Here is a 12,811-nt window from a genome sequence, read left to right on the forward strand (position 1 = left end):
TGTATGACTAATGAGCTAAAAACAAACTTAAGGATCTTTTTTTTTTATAACAAGTAATCCCGTTTTTATGATTTCACCCCATTTTTTCATTCCATTTTCTCATACTTACACTCCAAATTCTCTCTCAAAATACTCCTAACATTATACTTGATCATCTCCAAGCATTTTCACCATCTTTTAGCTTCAATTACAAGCTTTAATCATCATAAAAACAACCATTCAAGAACACATCAAGAAATCTTTCAAACTTGCTAGCTTACTTCCAATCTTGCAAATTCATTTCAAGTGATCATCCAATCTCAAGAAAACTTTGTTATTTACAGTAAGATATCTTTCTAATTCAAGGTAATACTCATACTCAAACTTTGATTCAATTTCTATAACTATAACAATCTTATTTCGAGTGGAAATCTTACTTGAACTTGTTTTCGTGTCATGATTCTACTTCAAGAACTTTCAAGCCATCCAAGGATCCTTTGAAGCTAGATCTATTTTTCTCTTTTCCAGTAGGTTTATCCACAAAACTTGAGGTAGTAATGATGTTCATAACATCATTCGATTCATACATATAAAGCTATCTTATTCGAAGATTTAAACTTGTAATCACTAGAACATAGTTTAGTTAATTCTAAACTTGTTCGCAAACAAAGTTAATTCTTCTAAATTTACTTTTAAAATCAACTAAACACATGTTCTATATCTATATGATATGCTAACTTAATGATTTAAAACCTGGAAACACGAAGAACACAGTAAAACCGGATATACGCCGTCGTAGTGAAACCGGGGGCTGTTTTGGGTTAGAAAAATAAAAACTATCTTAATCTTTGAATTAGAAGTTTGTTTTCTGAAAAAATGATATTACATATGAACATGATACTATATCCAAAAATCATCGTTAAACACAAAGTGGAAGTATGTTTTTCAAAATGGTCATCAAGATGTCTTTCTTTCGACGAAAATGACTACATCTTTAAAAAATGGTTTGTAACCTATATTTCCGACTATAAACTTATACTTTTTCTGTTTAGTTTCATAAATTTTAGTTCATTATGAAACCATAGCAACTTGAATCACTCAAAACGGAATTGAAACGAAGAAATGACGGGTAAAACAAAATTGGATAAATTTGCTAGTTTTAGCTACGAAAATTTTGTAACAAATCTAGACTAAACATATCCTAACTAATTTATATTATATTATACATATTATGTAATCTTGGGATACCATAGACACGTATGCAATGTTTTTACATATCATATCAACCCATATATATATATATATATATATATATATATATATATATATATATATATATATATATATATATATATATATATATATATATATATATATATATATATTTCGGAACAACCACAGACACTCAATATGCAGTAATGTTTGAGTTAGCTATACAGGGTTGAGGTTGATTCCAAAATATTATATATACTTTGAGTTGTGATCTAGCCTGAGATTTGTATACACTAGGTCGTGGATTGATTCGAGATAATATATATTGATTTATTTCTGCACATCTAACTGTGGACAACTAGTTGTAGGTTACTAACGAGGACTGCTAACTTAACAAACTTAAATCATAAAAACGTAATAAAAAATGTTGTGAATATATTTAAATCATACTTTGATATATATGTACATATTTGTTATAGGTTCGTGAATCGACCAGTAGCCAATTCTTATTTCCAACAAAGGAAAAATCTGTGAAAGTGAGTTATAGTCCCACTTTTAAAATCTATTATTTTTTGGATGAGAATACATGCAGTTTTATAAATGTTTTACAAAATAGACACAAGTGATCAAAATTATATTCTATGTTGAATTATCGAACCGAATATGAATGATTTTTATGCAGATTGCATGTTGTTTATGAGAAATGGAAATATGAAATCTTGTGGTCTATTATTACGATTTAATAGATATATAGGTTAAACCTATAACTCACCAACATTTTTGTTGACGTTTAAAGCATGTTTATTCTCAGGTGATTATTAAGAGCTTCCGCTGTTGCATGCTAATTTATGGACAAGAGTTGGAGTCAGCATGCTTGTATAATATTGTTTAAAAACTGCATTCAAATACTTAAATTGATGTGTAATATTATTGTAAACCATTATGTAATAATCGTGTGAAAACGCTATATTTTAGATTATCATTATTTGATAATCGTCGTAATATTTTTAAACCTTTATCGATAAAATAAAGGTTATGGTTTGTTTTAAAATCGAATGCAGTCTTTGAAAAACGTCTCATATAGAGGTCAAAACCTCGCAACGAAATCAATTAATATGGAACGTTTATAAATCGATATGAACGGGACATTTCAAAACGCAGTCGAGCAAGATATGTATCAACTTTTAATCAATACTACGCAACAAACTAGCATTTTTTCTCAATTTGAAAATATCTACCCCTTTACGAATATATTTCCAAATGTCCAAACACAACAACTTCCATACTACCCAAACCAATACCAAACACAACAACTTCCATACTACCCGAACCAACATCATCAATGATTTCCAACACCAAACCTGACACCAAACACTACACCTTATTATCCAACACTACCCGGTGAATCAGATAACGAAGAAGTTCCCGAAACACCACGGAAAACCGAACACGAGGCCGAACCCAAACCCGTAGCCGATCCGAAAGGAATGAAAGTGAAGTGTCCGAAATTTCCTTGGACCGACGAGGAAACTAAAATTTTAATTGAGCGTTTTGTGTATGTTTCCGAACACTCGAACACGGGAAAACGTTTAATTCGCTAGTTCGGGAGCAAAGACGTGCAGATCAAATAATTTGGGGTGAAGTCCGAAGACAATATAATTTGCTAGTTCGGGAGCAAAGACGTGCGGATCAAATTAGTGGAAAATGGAGTAAAATGGCACGGGATGTTAAGCAATTTATCGCAATTTATTCAAAGCTCGAGGGACATTGGCAAACTGGTTGCGAGGGGGAAGATCTTATGAGAAATGCAAGCACACAATTCAAGCAACAAACCAAAAAGCCGTTTAATTTTGAGGATGTGTGGCGAGATCTAAAAGTTTTCCAGGTGAAGGTATCACGGCTACAAAAAAAGAAAACAAGTCGAAGATATACCAATTAATTTGACCGAGGAAAGTTCCAAACCGAACACAAGCATGAACCCAAACCCAAGTCAATTTGAAAATGTATTTAAGGATTAAGACCCAATCCGACGTCCTTTAAGACGAGAGAAAAGTTAAAAGAATTTTGTACTCATCTGATGCCGTGAGCCGTATGTCATCCGATGAAGTACGATTAAAGATAGCTCAATTTGCCGGAGCGTCACAACTAGCGACAAATAAAATAATGGAAAGCTACGTGAAGACAACAACATGTGAACAATGTTTTAAGGTTTGAATCTTTTTTCCAAACCGGCTTCACATGACTTGCCTTCCGACGAATACACATGCTAATGAGGGCTCGGGAGAGAATTAAGTAAAGATATGCAAAAGAATGGGAAGCTTCAGATGAGAACGAGTAGTTTGTTTATTTGTTTTCTAGTATTTATTTTTATTAATGTCGTTTTTTAATTATTATCTTAGTGTTTTTAATTTTTAACTATTGTAATGTTTTTAATTTTTAATGAAATTTTAGTTTTAATTTAATTTTAAAATGTAAAAAAGATAATATAAAAATAATTAAAAATGTTGAGGAAGTATGTCATAGTTAGTAGTGTCTAGTCTTGAGTTAGTCATGAGAAGGAAATGCTGATGTGACATTAATGTGCTAGCTAGTCCTGGAAAAAAAGTGTTGTCATGTTTGGGAGCACTCTTAGTATGGGTGGAACTTTGGTAATGCATCCTTCCTGGCTTCTCGCGTTTGAAACTCGTATTTATTTCATTATTTTATATGATCTTATTTGAGGAATTAAGTAAATTTATTTTATAATTATTTTTTTAGCTAAACTTCATATAATTATGACAAAATTGCTGAAATGGTCCCTGTGGTTTGTACCAAAATGCTAGTTTCGTCCCTGTGCTTTTTTTTGATGGATTTGGTCCCGGTGGTTTGTAAAAGTTGCTGATTTAGTCCCTCTGACCGACGACCGTCAAAAAAGACCGTTAACTCCAGTCATGTGCCAAACATGTGAGGGTATTTTCGTCATTTTCTTTTCAAATTAGCAAAATTGCTGAAATGGTCCCTGTGGTTTGTACCAAAATTGCTGAATTGGTCCTTGTGGTTTGTACCAAAATCCATTTTATGTTGGCTCTCTCATCCCCTTCATCTTTATCCCTTCCTTAAATGATGAACAAACCCTAAATTTTTTTTTCTTTATACACATCAATTAACAAACACAAACTTCAATATTATCAAATCTAAACTCAAATGCTTGTTAAACAATTGTGAATTTCGTTGCAACCATTAAATTTATCCAACTTATAACCCTTTAAGAAAACTGAATCAAATTAAAACAAACAAAAAACGAGTTTCATGAAAATGGGTTTGAGGACCAGGAGCCTAAAATCCAATTTACAATATCCGAATTCAATATCCAATTTACAAAATGTTATTTTAGCCATTGAAATTAATTCCACATGAACACTAGATCCAAATTCATTTAACAATTTCATTAAAATGGTTTCAGGTCAGTTTGAAAATAAATCAATGGTTCCATACCTTCATAGAACTTCATTTACAAATAATGGTACTGTATCTTCAACGAAATCAAGTACTATATCTTCAAAGTGGTTTCATCATCGAACTGCAACACTCCTCATCATCATCGAACTGCAACAGCACTCATCATCATCGAACTCAAGTACTGTAACTTCAAAGTCGTTATTCAGATTCAGGCTTCGTGTCTAAGAATGAAAAATCAGGCTTCGATTTAAAGGAATCGGGCTTCGTACCAACGTGTTACTTTAACGGCGACGGCGGTGATGCTGGTAAGTTTGGAAAACGGCGACGACAGTAAGTTTGGGTTTGATTTCATCTTGTTGTGTATGTTGGTCCAACACAACTGCTCTTATTACATGGTTTCATCCAAATTTACAGATCTGGAACCTCAATCAATCAGTTTTACTCTGTATTTTGTAATTGTTAAGATGGGTATTAATAGAAGAGAAATTGAGGAATTTTTGCGAGTGGTGGGTTTTTGATATTGTAATTGTTAACAACGATTCAATCTGGATTGGTGGATTTTTTGATTTAATCCTTATTTCTTTTATAGATGTAGGAAAAAACAAAGGATAGATGCTATAATTAGAACAAAATTGGGTTTATGTGTATGCTTGAGTAGGTGAATTTAATGTGGGGAAGAAGAGTAGGTAATAAAAAAAGGAAGAAAATTCAGCAATTTTGGCACAAACCACAGGGACCAATTCAGCAATTTTGGTACAAACTACAGGGATCATTTCAGAAATTTTGCTAATAAATAAAAGAAACTGACGAAAATACCCTCACATGTCTGGCACATGACTGGAGTTAACGGTCTTGTTTGACGGCCGTCGGTCAGAGGGACTAAATCAGCAACTTTTACAAACCACCGGGACCAAATCCATCAAAAAAAAGCACAGGGACGAAACTAGCATTTTGGTACAAACCACAGGGACTATTTCAGCAATTTTGTCTATAATTATTCTAACGAAATATGAATTATAGACAAATAATAGTTGATCACTTAGATTTATATCCTAAAATAATATTAGCAAATAATTAAAAGTTATATATAATAACTAGTGAAATGACCTGTGAAATCACGGGTTTATTTAAACGAAATAATTTAATGACATGTTTTAGGTATTAAGTGAATGTAAATAATAAAGTCATTTATTTTAATAACCCGTTTAACTAAGAAACTTGTCGCTATTTTTACAAATATATATAGACACGTATTTTCACATACATATGTAACGTAATTAATTTCGTAAAAATAATCCATATTTGAATATTAATAATATAATAATTATAATTATAATTATAATTATTATACAATGTAAAACCATAAAAATTTTATTAAGTTTTTACATCATGTAAAAGTTACATATGATTAATTATTAAAGAAGATACGGGATTTAGCTTAGTTACACTCTTAAAAAATAAAATCATCAGTACATTGTCACCTCGAACGAAATTTTATTCGAACACAGTGTTAGACGTTCGAACGCGGTAAATAACATTGAATTCGACGAAAAAGTCTTGTACCTATTAAATGTGTTTGAACACAATGTATTTTTTTTGGACATTTTATTGTTTGAATTCATGTTCGAACATATATAGACGTGTGTTCGACCGTATTGTTGTTCGGATAAAATAAACTTTTTAATTAATGATGCTGAAATCAGGATTTTCAAAAACAAAGATTTATTTCATATCAAACAACAATTAAATAAAATAAACTAAATAAAAATACATAGCATAAATTAAATACAGTTACATAAGACGTTCAATTTGAAAAATCAACATAATCTGAATCACGATAAATTCTGTTAATAATATCTTCATCTATAAATAGATGATACACCATAATCCTTTAATCTATTATCTTGCATATTTGTTTTTTATTATCCCAATATTCGTCGTACATAAGAAAACTTGCTTTGTTGTCTCTGACAGTGTTTTCTTCCAAATAAATAACGTCCGTTTAATCCCAATCAATTTTTTCTTTTTTAACGCTCTCAAGTGCCTTAAATCAAAGTCACCAACATCAATAACTTCACACGATTCTTTCGACCACGACGTATGACTTCTAGCCACCAGTAACATATACACAGAGCCATGAAACAAATGATAATTTGTGTGTAAAGATAGATATGTTGTGCGTAATAATGAGATAGAAATTGATGTATTTGTAGTGTAAAAATCGGATATGTATGGTTTAGACTTTAGAACAATAATATGTGCGAACTTAATGTAATAAATTTAGGTTTCAACACTAAATTGTTCTAACAAAGTGGTATTTAAAAGAGTTTGATGACAATCTTGTTCTAGTATAGTACATTTATCCTAAGATTTTTGAGATAACATTTTTCTTGCCAAGATTTTCAAATTCTCTGGATAAGATTTTCTAAGATTTTCTGACATTTAAGGATAAAAATTTATCACTTTAGCAGCTTTATCTGACATTATCAGGATAAGTTTCGATATAAGATTTTAGTATTTAGAACAAACTTCGAACAACTTTGGCACGAGTTTGGCTACGTTTCTTATTTTGGGAATGAAATGGAAATGTCTGGAACCAGAATTATATAGTGGGTTAAAACCCATACCACATAACACATGGGTATTTATTAGTTATCTGATATCTTTCGTTCTCCGTTAGGCAACCCTAATGGAGTCCAAATCCAAACGAACCTGTTTTGTGACCCTTGTCACAAACTGGTATCAACTACCAAATAATCATAAACATAATTATTTGAATCATTAAATAACACAATACAAGGGTAATTTAGTCATTTTCATCTAGGCCCGGCCTCAGGGTGTTACGAAGGCCGCCTACACAAATTCTGGTAAGTCAAAACTCTAACTTTTTTATTCAGATAATGAATAAATTTAAAGTTTATATATGTTCAGGAGGTCGATTTGTTACTCTCAACAATGTTATAGTTTATGTGCCACCTAACTACCATCGAGTACTAATGAAACTGCCTGTTATACCAGAATCTGGTAAACCCATGAATCGTAGGAGATTACTAAAAAAAATGTGTTAAGAAAGCGTGAGTTAGACTTAGAATCACAAGTATGTATGAAATACAAATGAATAACTATGTGCTGAATATCACTGACGGTGAAGAGGATTTTAGTGATTTCTTATCCACCCAATTTCAAATCAATCCATTGAAATATACCTCGTCAATATTGCACGTTCCATGCAAGGTTTGGGTAGGCATCCTCATGGTAGTAGTAGCAGTGGTGATACCAGATTACGTCCATGCAATTATACTCATGCTACAACGTTTAATTCAAATTAATCATCTTCTTTACAATCAAACACCTCACAAAATGTATTTTTCACATAATCAAACACCTCACAAAACTTATTTTTCACATAATCATCAACATCCTTATAATCAGTGTCCTTACAATCAAACACCTCACAATATACAATATTCGTATGATCATATCCATCCTTATAACTAGTATCCTTACAATGAAACACCTCAACATACACACTATCAGTTAATCATCCTCTTCAATATAACCATGTCAATGCAATACCTCAACATGTGCATTATCCATCAAATCCAACCAAATAGTATAACCATCTGCATCAAACCGAATAGTATAACCATCCACATCTTAATGTGTAGTGTCCTTCTAGTCCAACCGAACAGTATAACCATCTACATGTTAAGGTGCAGTTTCCATCCAGTACTACCAATTAGTATAAAACTCTAAACATCAAGAAATGAAACTACCACTCCAACCACTGAGTCGGCATACGAAGTTGACCTTCCATTGACTGATTATAGTGAATCTGAAAACGATGACATGGAAGATATAGACCTTATAAAGAAAACAAATCACCCATTCATGAATATGATGGTTGAAGAATCAGATGATAATGATGATGATGAACATGTAGAAAACGACCAAACATAAGACAAACCAAGGGATATGCCACTATTACTATGTAATACTGAAATCCGACCTGATGTGTAACCTATATCTATCACAATATACAAACTTTCAGAAACTGTCAATGTCTATTAAATATTCGAAAACAATGAGTCATTTCCTCTCGAACATCATACTAATTGCTTGGACGAAGGGTTCCAGACTTGAGTTATGTAATCAGACCAGACACGGTATACAAACAATTGTATCTCACTGATATCGCTCCATTTATATATGTTTTATCTCGCGATATGTACCTCACTTTGTTCGGTTTTTGACTATCTCGGGGCCTATTTTGTGTGCCATTCAGCTAATTGGTAAATTGAGGACTAAGGAGTTGATTTGGTGTAAAATTGACCAAATCTTGGGTAAAATTGGCTAAGGAAATGAAAAGTGCAAAATCATCATCAAAAGCGCCGCACCAACTGAAAAGCGATGTTCTCATGCACATTTCAGCTCCATTCTTCATCAGTGAGCAAAAGCGCCGTTCCTACAGCAAAAGCGCCGCTCCTCCAACAAAAGCGTTGTCCCTGATTTGAGCCAAAAGCGCCATTCTTCATTAAAGCCAAAAGCGCCGCTCCTGAACCAGAAGCGGCGCGCCTGTCGCTGTTTCAGCCCAGATTTTCAGCCCCGTAAAAGGAACGGGATTAGGTCATTTTTGATATGCATCTTTAGAGAGCATCTTCTTAGGGTCCGAATTTCACATACAAAACCCTAATTTCATCATCCATTAGTGTTTAAGGGAGGATTCAAGGAAGTTTGCTCAAGATCCATCATTGTTTAGCTTAGATCTTCATCTTCTTTACCTTTTGGATTGTAATCTTCACTTTACTTTATATATTCTACATTGATTACTTGTAATAACTTGAAGTTGATGATTGTTTATGTTTCTTTGCTTATTATTAGTTTGATCTTAGCCATGATTGGCTAAATCCTTTGTGTTTGCTTATCTATGAATCTCTAATGCTAGTGTTTGCCCCAAATCAATTGAATATTATTGTTTGAATGAATTACATGATCATGTGTTGTTGAATTAGCTAAAGACCATTGCTATGAATTTGTTTTAGGCTTTACTTTGATTACATATGTTGAGTAGCTCTCTTAGTGATTTGAGAAGTGAATCAATGTGTGCTTCAACACCTTTGGTGATCTAGACAACTAGCTAGGGAATTTCAAGTGATTGTGTTCTTGATCTAGGTTGGTTTTTAATTGGCCTTTAGTCAACATAGTAGTGCCGATTATCTTAAGTGATTTCAATAGTTGGAGGTTTTAAGTGATTTCAACCCAAGCTCAATCTTAATGAACACATCATGCTTAACTCAATCTTAGGATACAATGCTTATGTGAATTCGCGGAGTGTCATTTGATTTAAGGTTTGGAAGTGATTCTAAACATTTAATAGTTCAACAACTAATAAGATAGCAAAATAGGCAAAACGGGGCAAGCCAAGCATAGAGAGAATTAGATAAGTGAACACTTCTTAGTTAATTTGATTTAAGTCTTAATACTTTGCTACTTGTTTCTTGCTACTAGTTTACTCGTTTAGTTTAAGTTTGTTTAATTGAACAAGTTTTAGTTGTTAGTTACTATCAATCGAAACCCCCCAATCAAACAAACTCTAGGACAATCGATAGTTTCAAATACTTGACTTGTACCACTCCCTTGGGACGAACTTAATAAGAATACTTACATTGAAGTGCTATAATAACCGGGTTCTAAGTGCTCGTTAGTTGTGTGTGCTTATTTGTTAGTGTTTTAATCATATATAAATTTAGAGGGTAAAAGTTATGCATAACATCACACGCCATCATACTTTATTGGCGCCGCTGCCGGGGAGCGGTTAGCCTAGTTAGGTATTTGGTTTGAACTTTTGATTGTTCGGTCCTTTCGTAAGGGTTTACCCTTACGGAAGTTAGTTTTCGCATTTTATATATTATTTTTGTTTGGAAAAACTGCTTGTGTTTGTGTTGTGATTGAAGGATAGGTGCCTTTGGTGTATGAAAACAAGGTCTTACAAGGATCAAGAGTTCACACATCCTTTCACCGATCCGAAAAAACACGTGCACGGGGTTTATAATCGTAGAGAAGCAAGGGTATTAAGAAAGAATTTTGAAGCTTTTCCATTTTGTTTAGAAGACATGGATCCTAATGGTCAACCGATTCTCAATGAAGAGGGCAATTCTAATGGTCCTCCGGTTAATCAAGAGTTATTAAATGATCCAAATGACACACCAATGTGGAACGTTAGATTGGTTGCACCAACGTTGCGGATAATCGGAAGATCGATGGTAACTTTTTCACGTTGATCAATGATACATACTTTCATGGGTTGATAGATGAGAATCCGTTTGAACACATTCAACACTTTAGTGATCTTTGTGATATTTACAAAACCAAAAACATCACCGACGACGCTTTTAAATTAAGGGCATTCCCCTTTACACTTCAAGGAGACGCAAAAGCTTAGATGAGAAGTTTGCCATCCGATTCCATAAGGTCTTTTCAAGAATTAAACAACGAATTTATCAATCACTTCTTTCCACCGTCAAAAGTAGAGCGACTTAGAATGGAGATTAATGGGTTCACCCAACGGGGGGATGAGAGTTTGTATGATGTATGGGTATGATTCAAGAAGCTACTAATAGCTTGCTCGCCGCATGGTTTGATGAAGAAGGAGTACATCAATACATTTTTATCGGGGTTGTAATACTTTAACGAAGCAATATCTTGATTCTTCATCTGGTGGGGTATTTATGTACAAATCACCAAATGCGGTCGAAGTTTTGTTTGAAGATATCTCGGTCAACACATATGAATGGGAACCTTCACCACGAGATTTGACAAGAAAAAGTGTAGCACAAATAGAGAGTGATAATGGGCAAGTGACGCTTGCAAGCTTGAACAATCAATTTCAAACATTTGGGAAAGAGTTGAGAAAGGTTCAATAAATGGTAGTTGCAATGCAAGTAGGTTGTCAACGATGCGAGGGTCCACATCTCACTAAGAATTGTCCTCAAATTACTCAATGCAATAATATTGATCTCGATGATATTCCCATGAATTCGGATGCTCATGTGAACTATGTGAGTAATCAAAACTATCAACAGGGAGGAACATCGAAGCAAAGCTACTACAATCCTAATCAAAAACAAGTGTCATTCAACAACCAAACCAATACACCACCCGGATTCACAAACCAAAATCCAAACCAGGGTTATAACAACAACTACAACCAAAACCGGAACAACAACTTTCAATACCAAAACCAACAACCTTACAACAACCAACCTTATAACAACCAAGCCAATTCGAATTATCAAAACAACCAAGGTTATAGCCAAGCACAAAATAACCAAGGTTACAATCAACAACTTCAACAAAACATTCAACAATCCCAACCCACGAAGAGCTTGGAAGAAATTATGCAAAACTACATCAAGAAAGTAGAATCAACCGAAGCTTTCCTAACAAAAGAAAATGAACTTTTGAAGCAACATATACGGAAACAACAAGCCTCATTCCAAAACCTTGAGAGTGCCGTTGGAAGACTTTCAAATCAAGTTGCCGAAAGAGCACAAGGAACTTTGCCTTCAAACACTCAAGTTAACCCAAATAATAATTACATCAACCGAAACAACCAACAACCCCAACACAACTAACAAAACCACCAAAACAATACGAGAGTTATTCCAATTGAGAACAACACCACCAACCCGAACCCAAATCAAGCGAGTTCATCAAATCCCAACAATACTTATGCTCAAGTGAACTCTATTGATTCAACCGAAGGGGAGCAACACGAATATCCTCAAGTTTTTGCATTTGACGTTGAAGGATAAAAGTTGATTTCGATGAATCGTTAGATATTGATAGTATAGATTATGTGGTATTCAAGTTTTCGGAGGATTCAGACGAAGCAACATTCATTCCCTATCAAGTTAAAAGTGTAATGTCCATGGAGGCTACCGAGTCGACATGCAAGGAATTAAAGGGTGAATTTGAGCGAATTAAGATGGGAAATGTTGAAAAATAGTTAAATATTAAAACTTTATTGAATACAAAGGAGCAAAAGAACAAGGTCGAGGTTCTTGCTACATCAACCAAGGAGAAAAGTGAAACACCGATCTCCCATCCTCAATCATTACCTCCTACACATCTAAAGGATGTGGATTGTAAGTCAACTTTAACCGACAATGAAAATATTTAT

At 33.5% G+C, this 12,811-nt stretch overlaps 1 protein-coding gene and 1 non-coding gene across 3 annotated transcripts in view; both read right to left on the minus strand.

Annotated features, from left to right (window-relative positions):
* The window catches only part of LOC139847584 (uncharacterized), a 303,574-nt gene that overhangs the window by 219,430 nt on the left and 71,333 nt on the right, over positions 1–12,811 (minus strand). The gene's annotated exons all lie outside the window — the stretch shown is intronic.
* LOC139850779 (small nucleolar RNA R71) lies at positions 11,162–11,268 on the minus strand. The gene has a single exon (XR_011760160.1). It is a non-coding gene; the product is annotated as a small nucleolar RNA R71 (small nucleolar RNA).

The sequence above is a fragment of the Rutidosis leptorrhynchoides genome, chromosome 5, assembly GCF_046630445.1.
Source record: "Rutidosis leptorrhynchoides isolate AG116_Rl617_1_P2 chromosome 5, CSIRO_AGI_Rlap_v1, whole genome shotgun sequence".
In the NCBI taxonomy this organism is placed as follows: domain Eukaryota; kingdom Viridiplantae; phylum Streptophyta; class Magnoliopsida; order Asterales; family Asteraceae; genus Rutidosis; species Rutidosis leptorrhynchoides.